Source organism: Miniopterus schreibersii (assembly GCF_964146895.1).
Source record: "Miniopterus schreibersii genome assembly, chromosome: 1".
In the NCBI taxonomy this organism is placed as follows: Eukaryota; Metazoa; Chordata; class Mammalia; order Chiroptera; family Miniopteridae; genus Miniopterus; species Miniopterus schreibersii.
The window spans coordinates 148019776-148043401 of NC_138101.1; the positions used below are offsets into that span (position 1 = coordinate 148019776).

The following is a 23626-nucleotide window of genomic DNA, read 5'->3' on the forward strand; positions in this document are numbered from 1 at the left end:
CTGGATGTTTGAGATCAGGGTGCTATGATGGTTGGTTGCGGCCCTCTACCCGATGGTATTCTTACACGGCAGAAGGAGCAAGGGGTCTTCCTGGGGTGTCTTTTTGATAAGAATGCTAATCCCATTCATGAAGGCTCCACCCTCATGACCTAATCACCTCCCAAAGGCCCCAACTACTTAAGTCATCACCTTTGGGGGTTAAGATTTCAACATATGAATTTGCCCCAGGGGGGAGGCGGGGGGAACAAGCATTGAGACCGTAGCACCCATGCTTTTCTAACTAGTAAATGGTGAGATTGGGGTCGCCTGACTCCAGATCCTTTGCCCTTAACCACTCTGATAATCTTTCTCAATTAAGAAAATAAGGCTTATTGAATTAAATGGGTATAAAAAGTAAAATTACAGATACTCCTTAACTTACAATGAGGTTAGGGCTGATAAACCTATCGTAAATGGAAAGTATCCTTAAGTTGAAAATGCACTTAATATACCTAACCTACCGAGTAGCATAGCTTAGCCTTGCTTACCTTAAATGTGCTCAGAGCACTTACATCAGCCTACAGTTGGGCAGTTATCTTGAGTTTTATCTCAAGAAGCAATTGCCTTACTCTTCTCACCAGAAGCAGGAGACATAACACATGATGGGCATTTTGTAGACATGATGGGATGTGAAAGTACAAAGCACAAAAAACACCGGCCACACAGTACATTGTAGGTGTCGGTTGCTTACCCTCTTGATTGCATGGCTGACTGGGAGCTGTGGCTACTGATCCCCAGCATCACAAGAGGGCATCATATGTCATGCCACTAGCCTGGGAGAAGATCAAAATTCAAAATTTGAAGTACAGTTTCTACTAAATGCATATCCTTTCACATCATCAAAAATTCAAAAAATCCTAAGAAGAATTATTGTAAGTTGGGAACCATCTGTACACTTCATAGAGTAAGTGCTCAGAATGTGTCTTGAAAAAAGTCTGCCCTTATTCTGACCTTGAAGCAAATCACCACTTAGCCTCTGGCCCTTCTTCATCCTGCTGTCCCTCAGATTGTGTGTGTGTGTGTGTGTGTGTGTGAGAGAGAGAGAGAGAGAGAGAGAGAGATCTAAACTGAATTGAACATAGATGATCTATGTATAATAGGAAACTTAACTCACAGGGAATACGTAACACATCTGTGTCTTTGTAATAGTAATAGTGGGATTAAGGATATTTCTCAAAGTACAATCTAAAAAGAACACAAACTAGTCAACCAAAACCAACAAATTTTACTCCATCTAGGACCCTGTTTGTTCGTGCCTGTTGTGTTTAGAGGTTATCCTGCTGGTTGGAGTATTTTGTGACTCTCAGGCAGATGCTCTCTCACTGTGATGAGCACATGAAGCACTTGCTGGAGAGACAGGCTCCATGACCTCACCTCCCAGAGTAGGGCTCTCTAGGTCTGGGTTGGGGCTCCAGACTTCTGCATTCTTAATGAGCAGACACCTTTGAGAAATGTTGATCTAGCCCACTGAGGAAATGCCCTAAATTAAGAGGGACTGCTTCTGTTTCCTCTCCCAAGACAGGAAGGTGGGTTCCTGTACTTTGCTTCAGAAAACCATATGCCTCGTTTTGCTTGTATTAAATAAAATCTTCACTGTATTCATTTTGCTTGGTAAGTGGCATGTGACTACAGTATATAGTAATTACATGTTCCTGAAAACTACTTGGTAATTTGCACTTAATAAGACCAAAAATAATTACCCTGTACTCCAATCTAGAAAACATAAATAATCGTAAATATATGGTACTCACCATGTAATTACTTTGCCACTCCACTCAACTCTCCATAGATTGAGCAGTTACTGAGGAAGTAAAGAATCATAACAAAATATTCCCTATTTTGCCTGATAAACCAAAGCAACTCCACCACAACATGTGGATTTTCTGGCACATTTTCTTAGGTTCCAAATTTAAATCAGAGAAAATTTAGAAGATAGAGCATCCCTTAGCTCTTTTGGGGCTTTCTGATTTGACCTTTTACTTAGTAGCACTAGACAATTTCCCTGAAATTTAAACAATTTCAAACCCCTTAGAAATATGACATAACCCAACTGTCTGGGATGACCTTTCAAAGCCACTTTTAATTCTGGTCTCTGACTTAGTAGAAAAGTGATTAAATTCTAAGACCTGAGACACTTATATGGAGAGTAGGGAGAAGAAGCTAGAGTTTCCCAGCAAATTTGCCTACTTTAAAGCTAGACTTGAGGCTTCTTTCATTCATCATGGAATGAATGCCAGGTACCTTTCCACAAAACATAGGGTTCTATGTAGTGTTTGGGGGTCTTACCTTCACTCATAGTTCTGCATTCACTCTTCAAAACAATCCATAATTAGAATTGAATGTGTAACACACAGCAGGAGTGTTAGAGATTTTCATGACCACAAGGTAGAGGGACCTAGGTGGATACCACAATCATTCGTAGCAGTAGTTTTGTTTTCTTTCTTCATTTTCTTGTGTGCCTTCAGAAAACATATGCCCCTCAACACAGCAATTTTGAAACCCGTCTCATCCTACTATTACTCTTTTCACCAAAAGCAACCACCACGCCAATGAGGATCACTGTAACCCTTGAAAAGGTATAACTAGTGTTTGGGGAGAGAAGAAAGTCGAAGGAAGATCTATTCATTCATTTACTCAACAAATATTGATTGAAAGCCTACTATGAGCTGGCTCTTCAGATGTTAGTAATATAGCAATGGATAAAACAGAAAAGTTCCCTGATCCTACTGAGCTTAAATTCTAGTACATGGAGCAAAAAAATGCTATCAGAACTCCAGTAATATTTGTTTTGAAAAGGTAAATTTATTGCAAAGTGACTGATATCTTAGGGAACAATTTGAGCACAGTGAGAATTTCATATTTCCTTACGTACTTTCGTTTATGAGAAACAATAGAATGCAGAAAACTTCACCCAGCTGAGCTGTGTCACCTGGGAATATGCAACCTGGACATGCATACACACCTCAAAGTTCCACCAGCCACCTCAAGCCTCTGAGTGTGTTATGAACCACATCTGGAACTACAGCTATCGGTTTGATTTCACATAACCCTTCTACCACCTCACAGTAACTCACAGGCTGCAACCCTCCGCATGCCCACTTCCACATGCCCACTTCCACAAGCAAAACTTCAGGTTTTTTCAGGATAAACTGACATACGTATTGTAGTATTTATGTAGGCTTTGGCCAATGAACATATGTAAAACTGCTGCAGTTTTTATTGTTCCCATCTTGTTTTCTAAACCTTTCACTGATGAAGTTTTTGAATGTTGGGCCCACAACCCTATTTTTTCCACAAACCTCGTGGTTTACATTCTGCAATGGATTTCACATAACATGTTATAGAAGAACTATTTGTAAACAAGGAAACTAGCAAACAAGCAAGATCATTCCAGGTAATGATAAGTGCTTTGAAAAAATTAAATTAAGGACTGTGGATGGGAGTGCATGGAACAAACAAGGAGGCATTCCTGAAGACCTGGTGGCCATGGAAACTTTCTGAGAAGGTCACATTTGAACCCACTCTACAGATGTATATCTGAGGCCTGGAGGACTTACCCTTCATATACAGGGTCACATCAGCAGACAGACCTGGATCTCACATCTTTTTCCATGGGCACAGGCAAACATCTGCGGCAATCCCTAGATGAGACCTTCATTTGAACACAGGGAAGAAGAAATTGATTAGGGAATCTTCCCAGATGGTCCAAGATGGATCCTGGATGTGTGTATTGCTTCCTCAAGCATGATGATATTGGAAAGAAGTCCCGTTGAACCAGGCTCTGTCTAGTGTCCTGTTTCATTCGGCTGGTGAAAGGAAAATAGATCAGACAAAATGTCTACTGTACCATCATAGATGTTAGCAAGACTTGTAAGGCAGCCATTCTTGCTTAGAGCAACTGCCAGGGCCCAGATCCACCCACCTTCGTAGTGCCTTTAAGCAGTCTAATGATGCAGTCAGTGGATGTGGGGATTGCTATCTCTGTCCTTCTGCTCACTTGACGTTAGAGACAAGGCATGAGGATTTTCTGACAGTGGATTAAAAGGCCCAGCAATGAGTCATGGGAAGAAGTTGTAGGATTTTATTTTCATATTGACACTTGTCTTTTATCAAAGCCAGTCAGAAAACAGAAGAATAAATTTAACCTGACAACAAGCTAAATGCCACAGGGCAAATGCCTTGGCCAAAAGCAGCCTGTTTGGGGGTTTGCTCTACACTAAGCAGAAGAGGCAGCTGCCTCTGGCTTGTGGTGTTAGGAGCTTGCTCGGTGTCCCCTGTAGGACGGAGCGTACAGCCCCTGTGTGCATCGAGCCCTCCCTGATGCCTGCGCCTCCTGAGTCCTGAAGCCCTGCCTTCAGTCTCCACTTGTCTCTTCGGACCTTCTTTCCTCCAGAAGGCTGGGGAAGAGGGAGAGTGATGAGGTGCTAAGCAGATCCATCATTCTCAGGATAAGCTTCAAAGTGCATCTACCAATCCAGCCCCTCACTCTCTGCCTATCAACTTCTTGAGGGAAGGGGAAGATACATTTGAGATTTCTACTCTCACCTTCTAAATTAGTTCTTTACTGCCTCATCTGCATAATCAAGAGTCTTTATGTAGACATTTGTACCTTCTCCAAAGCTACCATTCACCAAAAAATATTGCCAAACCATCAACTCCCACATGGTGCCAGGAAGCGGGCCAAGTCACCAATCATTAATCCAATTAACACATATTTAGTGAGGGTCTGATCTGAGCTTCGTACTGTTCTAGGTGCTAGGAGTTCATCTATGAACAAGACAGAAGCAAGTCCAGCTCTTCTGGACCTCCTCTTAGGATGCATATCCCTTTGGCAATGTTTCTCATGGGTGGCCCTAAGACCACCTCCTCAGAAGCTGCTGTGATACATGTTAAAAATGCAAATTCCAGGACTCACTCCAGACCTCCAGAAGAAAAAATTTTCAGGAACAGAGCCTCGGAATCTGCACTTTTTAAAGCTTCCCAGGGGATTCTTATATAAACTAAAGTTTAAAAACGACTGCCCCATGGAATGAAGGACTGTAGCTGAAGGGATTCTTTCTCCCCCTTACTAGGAGCTAGGGCAGATCTTCTGCTAGTGAGGCCCCCCAAGGATGTTTTCTCTGGAGACTCTTTGCCTTCTAGATGCACAGGACTGGAAGTCGTTTGGGTCCTGGATTTAAGGAAATCTCTCACTCCAGAAAGCTCTCACTCCAATAATAGGCCTCCAGGAGCCCACATTTTGCAAAGTTACTTCCTTTGTGCCCAGACGTGATCTTCTTTTAAAATCAGAGACTACTAGGCATGACTCGGTAACAAACTGGCTTTGGTATAGATGAGGGTTCCGATCACTGTTCTTGGTGATAGCCAGAAGATAGCAGAGTCCCATAGAAATGGGCATTTTTTATCTCAAGACTTGTTACCAAGATGGCACGCCAGTCTTCTGGGGAAGGGGAAGCCAGAAACCAGGCAGCTGTGACAGCATTAGGGCTTAGGGTGTCCAGGTGGGAAGGGAAGGCAGGAGTTCCAGGAGGGCAGAGAGGTGCCTGGGAAAGCTGAGTTCTCCTTCACAGCTTTGCCTGCAGCCGTACATGCTTCAGCTGGTTTCTCTTTAGGACACTCCATGAGCAGGTGCAATGTTCCCTGACCTTCTTCCACTGCACCTCTCTGCAGCTCCCTCCCGGCTCTGATCTCTCCTTCCTGGCATTGGGGGGATGGGGGTAGGTTTGTGTCTTGTCCACACACATAGCTATCAGATACCCTTGCCCTAGGCTCCCTCTATTGTGTAAACTTCTTGAGAGCAGGGCAGGGCTCACTTGTGATTCATTTATGCCTTCCCAACACTGCCTGGCAGCACTTACATGTGGAATGTGCTGAATAAATATTTGTCAAAAGAATTAATGTTGTGCCTGATCTATTTAGGCCTGGCACAATATCCCATGCAAATAGCCATTTAATATATATATATATTTTTAATGACCATGAAAGTGATAATACAACCCTGCAAGGGATGACTGAGGATAAGGCTCTTTACTGTTGGGGTCTTTTGCTGTAAGCTGCTGCAGATCTTTGTTAGAAGTAGGCAGCATATAAATAATTAATAAATAAGTGAGTGGATCAGCTTTAAACCCCTGGGGCTGCTGTGGACTTTTCAGCCCTATCTTACCCCCAGGGCAAGACAGCCCTCTGGGGATTGAAAGTGAAGATAGTTTTACCCTCATTTATTCATTCAACAAATAAGTTTTGAAGCCAGACCAACTTCTTTTAAACAATAACATTGCTTCAGGGTTTCTAGACGAAGTGACTTCTTGAGGCGTCTTTCAGAGCCATGATTCTTGATTCTGCTCAGAAATGTTGGAGGTATTGATGAAGCAATAGTGATAAAGTACTACCACATCAGAGATTTAGTGGACATATGAGGGCAGCGAGGCTCCGTCTTCTCTCTGTCGAGCTTAATATACTGGCACTGGGTGAAATTGCTGCAACACTTTGTTTGGCATCTGTTTATGTCAAGTCAGATCTTCTCCTAACACCCAAATGAAACCTGATGTGACCTCACATAATGTGGTAGATGTGTCACCTTGTAGCCAACTTCCAACAAAGGTCTTACTTGATTTTTAAATGCATCAAAATGGGAATTATTTTTTTATCAGATTTACCTTTCCTAAGCATTCTGCTGCTGGTGGTAGCTAAATTATACCACCTGATTAAACACAGGCCATCAATGTCTGCCTGTCGGAGGTGTCTTAACTCGCTATATATACTTTTGGTAAATCTCACAACATTATTTTAATCTGTAAATCGGATTTGTCAGGTTTGATTCATTTAAATGGCCCAAATTCTCTCTGACAGCCCCAATGTGGGAGCCTGTCCTCATCTTGAAAAGTTAATATTGCCTGGGGCTTGTTGCTAGCTTAATAGAGGCAAGAACACTGTGTAGCAAGAAATAAGAGACCACCTTTCCTATAACGGGTTTCTGCAAGTGTCCAGCACCTCAGCCATGCAGCATCTTTCTACAGAAATTGGGAGAATACTGACTGAGGTAGAGGAGAGATCAAAAATATATTATTTACACCAATAACACCATTGAAAACAATAACAAACATTTATCCATAATTACTATGTATTATGCACTGTGCTAAGTAATTTATAAAAATGAGTTACCCTAGTCACTGACTACAACAACCTTGTAAAGTAAGTACTATTTTATATGCATAAAGCTCAGGATCTATCTGGCCCCAGCCTGCAGCCCTAACCACCAGGTGTGCAGCCTCTCTATGTGGAGTTACAGTGACTAAGTGACTTTGTGAAGGAATAATGAGGCCAAGGGGGCATTTGTTCAGGATTACATCACACCCAAGGCCCCTACAGCTCTCCCAAATCCTGCAGTACCCACTTCAGTCAACCTATTAGTTTGTTTCTCAGCCTTTTTATTTTATTTTTTTATTTTTCAATTACAGTTGACTTAAATTATTATATTAGTTTCAGGTGTGCACCCCAGTGATTAGACATTACATAACTTACTCGTGTAAGTTATCATCCCAATAAATTTTACACACATCTGACACCATGCATAGTTATTAGAATATTATTCCCTATGTTGTACCTTACATCCCCATGACTATTCTGTAACTGCCTATTTGTACTTCTCAATTCCTTCTCCTTTTTCACCCATCCCCTCAACCCCCTGCCCATCTGGCAACCATCAAAATGTTCTCTGTATCTATGACTCTGTTTCTGTTTTGTTTGTTCGTTTTGTTTTTTAGATTCAATTGTTAATAGGTACATATTTATTGCCATTTTGTTGTTAATATTTATATCTTTTTATATCTTTTATCTTCTGAAAGAAGACCCTTTAGCATTTCGTATAATACTGGTTTGGTGGTGATGAACTCCTTTAGGTTTTTTCTTGTCTGGGGAGCTTTTTATCTGTCCTTCAATTCTAAATGATAACTTTCCTGGGTAGAGTAATCTTAATTGTAGGTCCTTGTTTTTTATCACTTTAAGTATTGCCAATCCTTTCTGGCCTGCTAAGTTTCTGTTGAAAAATCAGCTGATAGTCTTATGGGAGCTCCCTTGTAGGTAACTAACTGCTTTCCTTGCTGCTTTTAAGTTCTCAGTTTGTCTTTAACTTTTGGCATTTTAATTAAGATGTGCCTTGGTGTGGACCTCTTTGGGTTCATCTTGTTTGGGACTCTCTGCCCTTCCTAGACTTGTATGTCTATTTCCTTTACCAAGTTAGGAAAGTTTTCTGTCATTATTTTTTTAAAATAGGTTTTCAATTTCTTGCTCTCTCTCTCCTCCTTCTGGCATCCCAATGATGTGGATGTTGATACTCTTGATGTTGTCCCAGAGGCTCCTTACATTATCCTCATTTTTTGGATTCTCTCTTCTTATTGCTGTTTTGATTGGGTGTTTTCTTCTTCCTTATCTTCCTAATCTCTGAACTGATTCTCTGCTTCATCTACTCCACTCTTGATTCCCTGTAATGTATTCTTCATTTCAGTTAATGTATTCTTCATTTCTGACTGGTTCCTTTTTGTTTTCTAGTTCCTCTTTTATGTTTCCTATCTCTTAAAGTTCTCACTAAGTTCATATACTCTCCCCCTAAGTTCATTGAGCATCCTTATAACCAGTGTTTTGAACTCCTCATCTAGTAGATTGCTTGTCTCCATCTTGTTTTGTTCTTTTTCTGGAGTTTTGTTCTGTTCTTTCATTTGGGACACATTTCTTTTTCTTCTCATTTTGGTAGCCTCTCTGTGTTTATTTTTACATATTAGGTAGAGCTGCTATGTCTCTCAGGATTGGAAGAGTGGCCTTATATAGTAGGTGATCTGTAGGGTCCAGGGGCACAGCCTCCCGGATCACCAAAGTTGGGCACTTGGGGTGCACCCCACATGTGGGCTGTGTACACCCTCCTCTTGTAGTTGAGCCTTGATTGCTGTTGGCACATCAATAGGAGGGATTTACCCTCAGGCTGATCAGCTGCTAGGACTGGCTGTGATCACCGACCACTGACCTCAGACCACTGTGAAAGATTGGCTGAGCAGGGGTCCACCCCACAGAGCAAGACTTACTTCAGTGGTGCTCTGGTGCCTGTTGCATCTGCCCCTTGAGTGTGTTGCTTGTGGAGGTAGTTAGGTGGTGGTGCTTCACTATGGTCTGAAGCTCTCCACTGGGTATGCTGGCTCTGGGTCCTCTGGGGAGGTACAGGCCAAGGTCATTCGCCACCTGTGTTCTGCCTGGGGCCACCCAGCATGAACTACAAAGTGATCTGCAGATGGCTGCTACTTGTGTTGGGCTTGGAGGTGCCCAGGTGAGGCCAAGCTGTGAACCAAGTTTGGCTGCTGCTATTGCCAGGCCTGGGGCTACTTAGTGAGCGGTACAGGGCATGCTGTGTTTCTTAGCCTTTTTAAATGAGCAGCCCTTCCTACATTTCAAAAATGAGGACACTTACTTTTAATATCTGCTGATTTTAAAATAACAAAGGTGCCTTTAAAATGAGTTAACTATATGCTGTTTTTCATGGCTTCTTGAGATGTGTTTGTGATATATCCTTTACTTAGTGTACAGATATGTTTAGTGGGCATAAGAATTTAAGGGCCTCTTGTAAGAACTAATAAAGGCCCATTATGACCTGAGAACCAGTGCTCTAATTTAGAAAATGCAGGAAAAATGTTAGGGAAAATTCTAAGAAATCAAAGTCTTGGTTTGTGTCCTCTCTTACTCTAGTGCAGCCTTGGTTAGCTGGGCCTTAACTTACTTTTTCCCCCAAATGACTTGTGTTTTATCTACCTCCCAGACTGGCTGGGAAGACAAAACATGCTCACTTCTGTGAGAGTATACTTTGGATACCTATAAAATATTAAACAAGTGCAAATAAATGCAAGGTGGTCACATTATCCAAATGATTTGATGTCCAGTCATTGGATATATAAGCTTTTACTTTGGGAAGGTAAAACCACTTTTAAACAAACACCATTTTAAATCGGAGTTCTATGAGTACAGCTTCCCTCATGCCCAGGAGCTGGCTCATAGTAACCGTGCTTTGCTGAATTACATGAATTTTCTTCAACTAAAAATCCTACCAAACAGATGCATTCACAAGCCCCCCAACCCTGTAGCCATCAATTTGTAAAGAAAGCTCTATTTTACTACATTTTGTGCTAGAACTGCATTTAAATTCAGGGTGGGCGTTTCAAAATGAAATTTGATGGGTTTTTTATTTTTTAAAAGACCTGTCTGTGTTTGTGTTCCCTCTCTTCTCCCCAGGGTGCTTCATCCATTGGGCCAGAATAGCTGTCATAGGGGTAGGCTGGAGGCGAAAGTCAGACATCTGGGTGTGAGGACCAGGAAGGGAAGGGCAGAGGGTGATCACATTATAGGAGCAACAGATCGGGAGAAGGGGCATTGGCTTTCCTGGGTGGGTGACCATGGGAGGAAGCCCCTTCCTTCAGCTGGAGGAACCTCAGGGCACAGGAAATGAGCAGAGATGGCAAAAGGCAAGATGGCCAGGAGGGGAAAAGGGCCCTGGGAGACAAGGTTCCCTCCACCCTGCCTCATCCCATCAGTTACCTGGCTCTGTCCTGAGTTTTCAGAGCAGACTCATCTGCACTTCTTCCATCCACAAATTTCTCTCTTCACCATACATTCGTGCAGACTTGAAGGACTGCTTAGACCCTCATGGAAGCATCCTAGATCTCCCTGAAAAGCACCATTTATTGGAACAATAAAGAAATGTAAACATATCTTCTACAAAACTGTCAGTCTCATATTGACAATCTCACGCTCTGTTTAAATATAGCTGTAGCACAGTGAAGAATAGCAGGTAACTAGATGTTATATATAAAACAAAAATTCTGCTTCCAATGCTCTGGAGCTGGGTTAGCAAACTTTTTATGTGAAGAGCAAGATAGTAAATATTTTTAAATATGCTGGTCATATGGTCTATTTTAACTAATCTATTCTGTCATTGTAAGCAGCCATAGACAATATGAGTGTGTTTCTGTATTGATAAAACTTTATTTACAAAAATAGGTAATATCTCAGAGTTTGCTGCCCACTGCTCTGGAGCAATAACAACTTGTTATTTTCAAAATGAGGTACCACTGGCATCTTGGGAGACTAAAGAGCCTGGACCTCCTCCCTTTCTCCATTTGCATTAGCAGTGAGCTTGCTCTTGTAGCTAAGTGAGTTGAGCCAGCATTGTTGGTTTACTCGGACAGCTTGTATACTTTATAAAAAGAGTGGTTGGAGGTTGCATGTGTGCATCTACTTCCACAGGAAAACACTGGAGAAAGATACCTGGGTGCCTGACTAATGAAGAAATTCCTTGCCCCAACCCACCATGGAAAGACTGAGCTGAAGGGGTCTCTTCGCCTCGCTCCTGCCCCCCCCCCCCCAGCTTTGTAGGCCCTCTAGTGAGAGTCAGCCTACCACAAGGATTCCCCCAAAGGACTTCAGTCTCCTTCAGTCTCTACCCCAACCAAGTCTCCCCTCTCGCTCTCCAAGAGTTGTGCCCCCCCCCCCGCTGCACCCTCCTCTCTGGGGTACGTGGTGTCTGAGGTCTACTCCCAGGTGCAGGTCAGGCTTTCCTGGGAGCATTTCCTTTTCAAAGAGGAGCGATGACTTCAGATGAAACCCCAGCAAGGCCAACTGTCTCAAGGGAAGAATTTTAGCCTATTCTCTTTTCTGCCTCAGTCCTTCAGAGAACAGTTTACTCCTTCCACTAACTTCAGGGAGTCACATCCTTGGTGCTGGGCTTTCAGCCTCCCACTCCTGCCTTTCCTCTTCTGTAAGCCAGGTCCTCAGGCTTGGCACAAACAGAACCATTATTCTGGGAGAAGTGTCCAGTCAGCACACGAACTGCACGTATCTGAAAACACAAGTTACGCATTTGAGGCTGCAGAAAGCCTCCCTGAAGGCATTTGTAAATACAGTGTGAGGACTAGTGTCTGGATGTTGTCTGCGAGTGTGCGCCCCTGTTGTGGCTCTGTCTGTGAAGGACAGGCAAGTCCTTGGAAGGATGTAGAGAGTGGGAGTAGAGGCCGAGAAGGCAGTTACACTTAGACATGGGTAGTGTTTCCTAGAGAATTGAGTTTTATAGTCTCCTGGTAATAAGCAGAAAGCCAAAGAGGGGCTTTGGTAGTCATGAATTAAATGTAATGGTTCTCAATAGAGAGCGATTCAGAAATATCTGGAGACATTTTTTGTTATCACAACCCCAGGCAGGGGGAATACTTATGGCATCTTGTGGGTAGGGGACAAGAACGTTGTTTGTCCTGCATTCTATAGTGCCCAGGACAGATCCCCGCAACAGGGACTTTCCTGGCCCCAGATGTCAATAGTGCCAAGGTTGAGAAATTCTGAATTAAAGGTGTCTCTTACCTGAACAGCTCTGCACCATCAGTGGTTAAACGATATCATGAGTAGATGGGCTGGATTAGTTACATGAGCATCACTTCTGTCAAGGTGTGAGGGTGGCCGGACAGTAGAGGGCACCACACCCACCTGGGTTGTGGCAGTGGGAAAGGGTAAATGTATGGGAAGCCCTTTTATGGCTCTTGCTCCTGTGCTGAGCTATGTGTTCTCTAATTTGTTCCCTCCCTGTCTGTAGAGCCCACCTTTATCAAGGACATGGCCCCTTGCCCCTCTGGCTCCAATACCCAAGGTAGGAGGCCCTCAAGGAAAGGTGCCACTCTATTTTTGTAGCAACTGTAGGTGAGGGAGTATGTCTCTCGCAGCTGCTCTACATGGAGGGGGGATACGGAAGGAAGGGGAGACTGAGTTCAACCCTGACAGAGCCTCCCAATCCTGCTGACTCTGAGCCTGGGGTCTTCCTCTCCTAGGCTATGGATTCCTTGGCTTTGTTTCCGCTCCCTCTTTCAATCAAATTCTATCTTCTTTCCATCTTTAAGAAATGCTTTGAGTTTCTGATCTGCTAATGTCCCCCTTCTTTGTTTTTCAGGGATTTGATGAATTTATTCTTACATACAAATTTATTTGGTCATTTTGGTGGACTTCAGGAAGGAAGGGAGGTAGATAGATAAGCTATGTCACCCTTCTAGAGCAGCACCTCTGTCCATTGGATTTAACACCAAGGAGGTCACTGGTGACCTCACCAAAAGAGTGTGTTGGCAGAAGCCAGACTACAGTAAGGAGATGTGAGTAAAGAAAGGTATTTTGGTTATCTTTTGCTATGGGGCAAACCATCCTAAAATTTAGTGGCTTAAAACCACCATTTATTATTACCTCTCACAGTTTTGTGGGTTGACTGAGTTCACCTGGGTGGTTCTAGGTCAGGGTTTGCTGTGAGCTGAATTATGTCCCTCAAAAATAATACCTCAGAATGTAGCCTTACTTAGAAATAGGGTCTTTATAGATAAAACTAGGTAAGATGAAATCATCTTGAAGTAGAGTAGGCTGTTCATCCAGTATGACTGGTATCCTTGTGAGAAGGTGAGAGAAACTCAAAGGGAGAACATGTGAAAACAAAGGCAGAGGCTGAGTGAGGCAGCTGCAATCTGAGGAATTCTGAGCATTGATGGCCACCAGCAGAAGCTAGGAAGAGGCAAGGAAGGATTCTCCACCTGTAGGTTTCAGAGGGGCACGGCCCTGCTGACACCTTGCTTTCAGCGCTCTAGCCTCCAGAACTGTGAGAGAATACATTTCTGCAATGTTAAGTTACCCAGTTTGTGGTTCTTCATTAGATTGTCCCTCAGAAGCTAGTACAGGATCTCTCATACAGTTGCAGTCAGACCGCGACTGGGGCTGGAATCATCTGCAGGTTCTGTTGGGTTGACTGTCCAAGAGGGCTGCTCCTCTCCCATGGCAGGTGCCTCACCTTGGACGATAGAAAGTGCTGAGGCTGGATAGGGCTCATTCTCTCTCTCCACACTGCCTCTCACATAGCTGGTTTGGGTTTCCTAACAGTAATCTCTGGGTAGTTGGACTTTTTAAAAAATGTTTTTATCAATTTTAGAGAGGAAGGGAGAGGGAGAGAGAGATAGAAACATCTAAGAGAGAGACATCAACATCAATTGGCTGCTTCCTGCGTGTCCCCATCTGGGGATCGAGCTCACAACCCGGTGTGTGCCCTGACCAGGAATCGAACTGTCTACCTCCTGGTGCATGGGTCGATGCTCAACCACTGAGCCACACTGGCCGGGCTAGCTGGGCTTTTACATAGTGACTGGCTTCCCAGAGATCAAGTGTTCTAGGAGACCCAGGTAGAAAGCGCGAGAGCTTTTTTTGCCTACCTTCAAAGGTTAGACAATGTCACTTGGCTGCATTATTTTTCAGCCAAAAAATGTGTCAGTAGTCCAGCCTAGCTTCAAAGAGGGGCAATTATACAAGGATATGAATGCCAGAATGGGTTGCTGGTGTAGGGTCATTTTTGTGGGCTGGCTACAGACAATAACAAGGGTTGGAAGCAATTTTTTAAAGAAGTTTGATTTCTAAGGAGTAGAAAGTTTGATGGAAAGTTGTCATTTGTTTTTTGATTTGAGATATTGATGGGAAAGATGTATTAAAAGTTGAAAGTATAGGAGAGAAGAGCTGAGAGAATAAGATCCAGAATTTAGAGGGTTCAGCTTTACTGTAAGAGAAATACTGCTTTCATTGTGTCCGGAGAGAAGCATGTGAAGACAGGTAAAGACAGCAAATGTGTGGATGGGGAATGGGATGTGGAGGTGGGCACAGAAGTTTCAAGGATGTTGAGAGAGTTCCCGTGTATTGGCTTCTAGTGTCTCTGGGTTCAAAGAAGGAGGAGTACCTGCTGACACTGGTAAGATATGTGGTAGACTCGGAAAGAGTAACATTTTGAAAGAGCCACAGTAGAGAATGAGAGAGAGCTAACTGCAGTAAATATATGTCTAAGGACCACAACACTATCAGTATAAAATGATAAACTTTGAGGATAGGCGTGAAATCCAGAAGGGAGCAGTTGTTTTCTGCTGTCAGTGGCATTCTTGATGACATTTCCTGGGTTTTTCTGCCCTAATGTAAGTCTCTAGCAGAAATCAAGATAATGGGAGTTGGGAAGATATGATCCCCCTTTCATAAGTACATTTCATTAAAAATCAATATCTATGTATTTGGTCGGCCACAAGAGAAGGGTTATTGGGGAAGAAAAATGTTGTGAAAAAGAGTTTTAACATCTCATCCCAACATACTTAAAGAATGTCTTACCCTGTCCTGAAGGACTTCCCCCATTCTTTATTGCATCCAGCCATACTTAGAGTGGGAAAACAGGACCTAAGATATGAATTTTTTCTGACTCAGACAGCACAGATTAATCTTATCTCATCACAAAATTGGAGTCATGGTTGGGCCATTTTGCTGTGATTGACTTCCTGGATATGCATGAGAGGCAGATCCATTTCTTCATTGTTAATTTCAGCTGTAAGTGTGGCCGTTTTTGTCAATGATCGTGGAGTGAGTTTCTGTGATGAGTCATTTAATTATATGGTAATTGCAAGCTAAAGTGTTTACAACAAACCTTTTTCTTAGGAGACAGAGACTACGTCAAATTACATCCTATGAAAATTACATAAATTAAAAATTGCATCTAGAAGGACCCTTCATAAAAATTATGAAAAGATTGTCGAATTTTTTATCTGCATTGTATAATAGCTCTGTAATTGACAAAGAAATTATAACTACAGTATAGTCCATGATACTTTACATCCAACAATTATTCATCATTACTGCATAGATGTATATGGCTTGGCTCATTATGAAAAGTAACAATGTTGGCAATCACATTGTTTTTCTTATCAGATTAGTAACAAAGCACAACAGTGAACATAACCTTCCAGAATGGACTCACTGATGGAATCCACAAAGCTAGGTCTTGACACAGGATGGATCATAAAAATTGGCTTGCCCTTGTGCCTCTTCCTGAGAGCCACAACAGTCCCACTCATCTCTGCTAAGTGTCCTTGATTCTAACTTGGTCTGACATTTCAGAAGTATTCATTGCTACTTGTCCCATGATTAGTCAAGAAAAGATCTATAGCCTCAATCCAAATAGGGAATTACACGAAAAATTCTGAAAACGAGCATTTTAATTTAAGCTCTTAGGTTTGGACAATTGCCTAGAAAGACTTTCATTTTTTTAAAATAATCAGAAGAAAAGCTACAAGCATCCAGACATTCTCCCTCTTTTCAAAAAATTGAAAGAAAAGATTTCAGGGTGAAGGGGCACCACCGTCGACTATGCCTGAGGGAATTAAACTCATCAGTTTTCCTGCTCTCAGCAAGAGGGGCAGGTGCCATTAAACTTGGAAGGATAATATTTGTTTCTCTACAGAGCTGAAACCGATGTTTCAGGACTCATTTTGCCCAATTTCCCTAGGTACAAACACATTGGGCGTAGAAATTTCACTTCTTATGCCCTGACCCCAGTGTTGTTGTTTTTCTCATCCTCTGTTCCCTCCTACACTTTCTTCTTTTGCTCTTCAAAGGCCAGTGTTTACTCTGACAATACTTTCCCATTTTCAAACTTAGCAAACCCAACAATACTAACAGCTAAAATAGTTCCACGCTTGTTTTGCAGGGACACCCGCAGTTATATCCAAAGTAGGTGCTAACTGCAATCATTGCATCCTGGAGAGAACTTACAGGAAACATTCACTTGTTCGTGCTTTAAACCGGCCATTATTGGGCACCCACTGGACACCGACTCTGTTCAAGGCCCTGTGATTCAGGATGTATACTTGCTGGCACAAACAGGCATTTAATATTTATCAAATAGGTATCAGCGCCTGCTTCCAAGAAGCTCCCTATCTACGGAGGAGGGCACACTTGAACACAGAAAAGTATGACACACTTTGAATAGTGTTCTAGAATACGTAGGAATACCTATAAAGGGAGCACAAGAAAGGCAGTAACCAAGCGTGAGTTAGTTGAGGAAGGGCCCACAGAAGCGGTGTATAGATTAGATGTTTAGGGATGAGTGGATGTTCCTCAAATGAAAAAGGAAGACTGGAAGAAGCGTGCAGGCAGGGGTGGGGGTGGGGCTGTTGAACATAGGCATTCTAAGCTAGAGGAACAGTGTGTGCAAAGGCATGGAGGCTGATGCACCGCGGTAGGTTCTGGAAACAGTATTTACTATAGCTGGGATCCAGAAGGTGTCCAGGTAAAGGACTGAGGGATAATTGAGAAAAAGATAGATGTTAGATATTGAAAGACTCTGTGACCTTCATTGTTCTTTGGCCTTTGCCACCAGGGAATCAGATAATGGTCTAGTAAGACAGATAAAAAAATTATATTTAAAAAAAATGGTAACTGATAGTTACACGGGGATGGACTAGGTTGGAATCAGTGGACAGGACAGAGGCCATTAGGAGCAGCCCAGGTAGAGTTCATGAGGGCCTGGACCAGGCCTATAGCTGAAGAACTCAGGAGAAGCCAGCTTTGGGAAACATTGGTAGCAAGTCATTTGAGATCATGTGTACTAGGGAAACATCATGGGGTACAGTGAGTGAAGCGTCAAGAGAAGGAGCCTGAATTCCTGGATGACTTCTTGGGGCAGAGTCCCCATTCCAGTCCTGGACCACTACCTCTGGAACAGTGGTTCTGAAAGTTTAGCATCAGAACCACCCTGAGGGCTTGGTGAACCTCTATTTGATTCAGCAGGCGTGGGGAAAGTCTCAAAAATGTGCATTTCAAACAAGTTTCCAGGTGATGCTGATTCTGCCCCCCAGGGCTTTGAGAATCACTGCTTGGGACTGTATAAGTAATTACGTATACGAGAGAAAAATAAAAGTTATCTTATTTAAGCCACTGTTATTTCAGTCTCCTTACACACAGCTGAACTTCCCAAAATGAGGGGGAAGAGAAAAGACCTGAAGTCACCACTTACATGGCTTGCTCTGATGGGAGGGGAGGACACCCTTGCCTTCATGAAGACCCAGCCTTCCTCCTAGGCTTTATTCTGGCCCTGCAGCTGCCGCCTGCCATATAGGCTCACTTCCAACCCACTTAACTAATATTTGCTGAGTGTAGGTCAGAGAGTCCTCAAAGTTACCACTGGGGAGTGGGAGAAAGGTGGGCCTGTTAACTATAAGCGGAAGGTTAGGACGTGGAGCTGATTTAAGGGAAGTCATGGGCTACTTTCTGAGAGTGTGTTATGCAGAACACTAGTTTTACAGAATATTCATAGGTGCTGTGTGCAAAAATTGTTTCCTGGGATAAATAACTATTTTAAATGCTAGATGAAATAAAGTTAACATTTTGCCTTACTTTATGAGAACTCTGAATCTGTATTATTATTCACCAAGATTCTCTGAAAGGGAATTATACGGTCAACCACACACTCCTTTGTTCTAAACCAGGAAATCCTCGTTCAGAAGCATCTCAGGGGCTGAGTGTTGAGTCAGATACACCAGGGAAATACCGCCTCTAAGTTCTTTGTAGAACTTTATAGCAGTGGCTCCCAAAGAGGAGGTCATAGATGGTGCTGGTCCGAGGCAAAGGTATGAATCTACAGCAGTGATTCTCAACCTGTTTCATCTCATGGCTCACATAAACTAATTACTAAAATTCTGTGGCACCCCAAAAAATTTATTTTGTTGATCTGACAAAAAAAAAGGGGGGGTATAATTTTGATTCATTCACACAGGACAGCTATTGTAGTGTTGGCTCTTGCCATTTTTTTATTTGACAGTCTAAGGAAAAGGAAGTGAGTTCCCAGGTATTGAATGTTTTAAAAATTCTTGCAGCACACCAGTTGAAAATGGCCAATCTACAGCAATATGGGAAACATAAGAACAATGCAGTATTTTACTGATGTGTGTGTTTTTTCAATTTAAGGGTTGTCTTTAGTTTGAAATTATGTGTTTCCTGTGCTTTTAGTGCTAAAATTTTCCTTTTCAGTGAAATGATGGTGATGGGAGAGATGATCATTTCTCAAATATGTTTATATATGCTTTAAATTAAAAGTTGGCATCTTTATGCCAGTCACTTGGTTTTAGCTTGATTGAATCATTTTTTTAGATTCTTAGATATCATCTATTTCAATCCCAACATTAATAGATGAAGGAAGTGAAGTCCTGAGGATGCTACAAAGAAAATGATAATAATGTGTTTATTATCATTCATACAAACTCTGTGTATATTGGAAACATCCATTCCACACTCAAGGACTTCATGGCACATATGTAGGCACAATGATGCCTTTCATAATACTAACCATAATAAGAAATTGAAAGGTTTGTGCTATCATAAGAAAAGCATGAACAGTTTCATGAATTGGTGGAAAATAAGAACCAGTAGGATGTCATGTGTGCATTTCAGTAGTATTTTGGTTCTAGGCAAATCCAAGACAGTGCATGATTAATTAGAATTAATTGTATTTACTTACACTGTTCTCTTTGTGGCTATTTCCATCTGAACTGGAAAGGAGTGAAAATTAAGCAGAAACCTGAGAATTATTCAAGATCACAGCAAAAACTTTCCATTAATGTTTCAGATCACTCCCATTTATAAAATAACCCTAAAGTTAGTTCATTTCTCTACATGAAAGTTTCTTCACCTAAAAAAAAAAAAAAAAATGAAAGGATTGAACTAATTTTTTCTGAAGTCCTTCCAGCTATAAATGTCAAGATTTCTATAACTTATGTGGAGTTAAACAGTAAATAAGGGCCACATTAATTAGTGTCTATATTACCTAAATTTTCTCCCCTTTTCGAAAGTGATTTATAGATTATCAAAGTGAAATTATGCTTAAGGCTAGTCTTATATCTCTCTGAAAGTCATCAAGAAGAAGGAAAAAACATTTTCAAATAATGAACAAATTGCACTTATATATTACTGTTATCCGTGGAAATGGAGTTCTTGGTGTCCTGGGAGGAAAATAATTTCCTGAGGCCTCCATGGAAGGATGGGCTTTCGTGGAAAGCTTTATTGATAATGTAAAATTAAGGGGATTTCCCTCCAATCCCATTCCCATCCATGGAAAAAGTCCATTCTTGTCTTCAGCAGGGCCAGAATAAAGGCCACTGCCCAGAATTTCTGTTCCATATTAAAGTCCAGTCCAGTATCTGGTGAGTTCACCTTGTGTTCCCAGCTGCAGTCCATTGTGTGTGGGGTCCGCACAGCCATGGCCAGGTGGCTGCTTAAGGCCACATGACTATGGAGAGAGAACAGGCGAGCCCACGGATGAGTGCAGGTCACGAAGCAAGAGAGAGCAAGATGAAACAGGTTCCTTTGTCTGGAGCTTTAACCAGGAGCTTAACCAATTAACTTTTCAAGATTTTGCATGCTTCTCATGGGGTTCACCCCCTAGCTAATCCATTGTCCCCCAGGCTAGACTGACAGGCAAGTACCTTCCCTACATCGCCCCGACTTCTCTGCACGTGGGCCGATCCCCCCTTTGATCCATGCCTTCCCCCAGTGATCTGCAAGGAGCAGACCGGTGCTTCCCTGGGGAGCGTGAAGCTGTAGCTTCCTGGTGAAGTGGCCCATGTGACAGTGTTTATAACGTCTGGCTTCCCTTTGCTTTCTTTCCTTTATTAATATTAACCAGCCAATTATGACAATAACATTATTACTATTTTTTTCAAACTTAAATATTTATTGAGTACATACTCTAAGATAGGATGTCAACTTATTAAAGCTGTCCACCCAAGGCTTGGCACTTGGTGCTTGGCACAGCCCAAGATCACTTTTCATTTAATGACCACCTAATCATAATTCCCTGGAAGCTTATTGATAATGAACATTCCTGGGTGCCCACTCTTTAGAGATTCAGGTTTAACCGAGCTGGGTTGGAGCTCAGGAATCTGCATTTTGAATAAGCTCCTCAGGGATTCTTATGTACACTTACATTTAGAAACCACTTTCCCTAAGAGACAAATCACTGTGCTGGGAGCATGGTACTTGCAAATGCCAAACAATAAATAGTAGAAGAGGGTCAGAGATAAGATCAGAGTAAAGAGGATTAATATCACTAGGGTTCAGATAGTCCCTCTCACTTTATTCTAGCCAGTGGCAAGGAATTAGCTTCTCTTTTTCACCCCTTGTCTTTTCTGAAAGGTCAACAAACTTTCCACTTAGAGAATCCTCTTCCTGAAAGTAGTTTCAAAGTCATTGTGGGGGCGGAAATTGAGGGAAGCAATAGAGGTTGTGGATTAATTGGAGAAGCACTCGCCTTAATTTGTTTTCTCAAAAAATATATGGAGTTTCAGGAAACTAAGGTGATAGTGTAATCTATCCAGGTGAATTTAAATGTCATAACTGAAAGTTCAGGGGTGGTGGTGCATGGGCAGACTAAATAGCCATCTCAGGTGGTGAATAAAGACAATTTAAATTTGTTAAAAGGGGATGGAGATATCCAAAGGGAAGGGCTACACAGCACTGAGCAAAAGGGCATTGGGTCCATGATGGCAACAAGAATAAATGGGACAGCGAAACAAGAAAGAGCATCGAAGCAGCAGGAGAGCCGAGGCCTGGCTGCTTTGGCTCCCTGAGAAGTCAGAGAGAGAAGGGGCCTTGGAGACAGGTTCAGGGGCAAGCCTGGGATGAGCTGCGCCTGCCCATGGCTCCTCTGGTTGCAAGTCTCCTGGGGTCCCCTCAGAGGGATGGAGATGGCAAGGGTGTGCTCCCCTGATGGGGAGTGAAGTCCTGGTCCTTTGTCCTGAGCATGTTTATCTCTTTCTTGCAGGCAGGAACCTTAGGGAAGGTCTCATGGGAGGGTCTCAATAGAATATCAGCTTTCCAGGGGTGCTCTTTCAGGGCCATGGTCTCCACTGATTGGCCGGTGCCAGGGCGGGGGGCCATTAGTCAATGCTCCTAGTCCTGAGGCAGCCACGTCACCACTTGTCTGGTTTTGCTGCTTATCTGGACCTGGAGCTGAAATACAACCCAGGCCTAGATGTTATCTTTTTTTTTTTAATTTACCGTTGAGAGTATTACAGAGGCCCCCCATTTCCTCCTCTTACCCCCCTGCACCCATCTCCCACCCCTCCCCAGGCCCCCACCTGTCCATTGTCTGTGTCCATGGGGTGTTCGTATATACTTATAAGTTCTTTGGTTAATCTCTTCCCGCCCTCCTTCCCCCCTTTCCCCTGGAGATCTGTCGGTCTGTTCTGTGCTTCCTTGCCTGTGGTCCTATCTTGTTCCTCTTTAGGGAGGAACACTCAGGGGGTCTAAACTGCATGACCAGTCACATGCTAGGGGAGGAGAGATTACCCCGGGGACAAGGTTCTTATTTTCCCAGTTTGCCCCTTGCTCAGCGTCTGGGGCTTCCTGCCCTGATGAGTCTCTGGACTCGGGTTTCTGTATGTGAGTGTCTGTTCCTGACCCACTTAACAATAAAGTAAGTACATTTCCAACCAAGATGAAGAGCCAGTACACACACGATAATTCAGTGCAATTTAAACATGCACTAGGTTTTGAATAAATACAAGAATTTTAGTATGCTTTCAGACCATGCTTTTTATCTTGCTGCTTCCACTTTTGAGGTTCACTATATTTGCGAATGTTAACTGTCTTTTTCTTTTTTAAATCCAGTCCACTATTGTGTACAAAGCACTGTTTCTGCCCTAAGGCTAAGCATGTTCTAGGTAAACCAATCAATTTTGCCCATAAAGAAAAATCACTAAAATAAAAAGATTCCTAACCTTTTGATGAATTTGGTAGCTGTTTGCTAAATGCTTTTTTTCCCCCCAGTGGCAAAACACCAAGAAGAGAAGCACTCTTACAACTCAGAGGAAAAGCTCCTGGGCCCCAGGGAATCATGTGACTTTGGGGAAGTTTTTTCAAATCCTTGAGTATTGATGGACCATGGCCTCACTTGGTGGTAGCAGTGGTATTTTCAATTAATCTTCCTTGCCAAAGTTGGAGGACACACATATTTAAAATATAAAGTAACTGCTTCTGCAAAGAAAACTGGGAACAAGACACGGTGCTCAGCTTAACTGAGCATCTAACTCAGCAATAGCTCTTGCACAGTGCTGTTCAAAATACCTTGCTTCAATTTTCAGACTCTCAGGCTTATGGAATTGATGGAGTGACTGATTTATTTTGTAGGATGTGAAGTTTCCCACTTGTTATTTCCAGGTTGTGGATGTTATATGACTGAACCTGTTGGTAATGCCTGCTGTTCCAGCCCACCTGTTAAATTAGAGCAGTTCATGAAGAAAGATGAGATATGATGTTGCATTCCGTGAAACGGTGTCTCAGCACAAAGAAATTTTTTTTCTCATCTGTGGAGGGAGAATTTTAAAAAAAAAGACATAGCTGAGATCTTCCAGTTGTTGAAAGTTCAAAAAAATGTTTTACAACTACAGTATCTAACCCACCACAGTTTTTTACTCAAGTCTATTTCCCTCAGCTGAACCTATTCCTAACTTAATAGTGGAATTAAATGCAGAAATTGGATTCAGGTTAGAATCCAGCTTGGCTTAAACCATTTTATTACTTTAAGCAAGAGATACATCGAATTGCAAAATGACAATTGTGGTGACAAAGGTCAGAAGGAATAGAATATTAATTCATTTCTCTTTTCCTTTTTTCAGGTTTTTGACCACACAAACCAACCTTCTCCAAGGTAAGCTACATTACACTCTTCTCCAATTTGTTGGGA

General features: G+C 42.4%; 1 protein-coding gene across 3 annotated transcripts in view; it reads left to right on the plus strand.

The window, feature by feature from the left end:
* SEMA6D (semaphorin 6D) overlaps positions 1 to 23626 on the plus strand; it is a 522867-nt gene that overhangs the window by 343213 nt on the left and 156028 nt on the right. For all 3 annotated transcript variants that reach the window (XM_081136895.1, XM_081136885.1, XM_081136888.1), the window contains one exon: positions 23559 to 23590. The gene's annotated coding sequence lies outside the window, so the exon portion shown is untranslated. The remainder of the gene's footprint in view (positions 1 to 23558; positions 23591 to 23626) is intronic.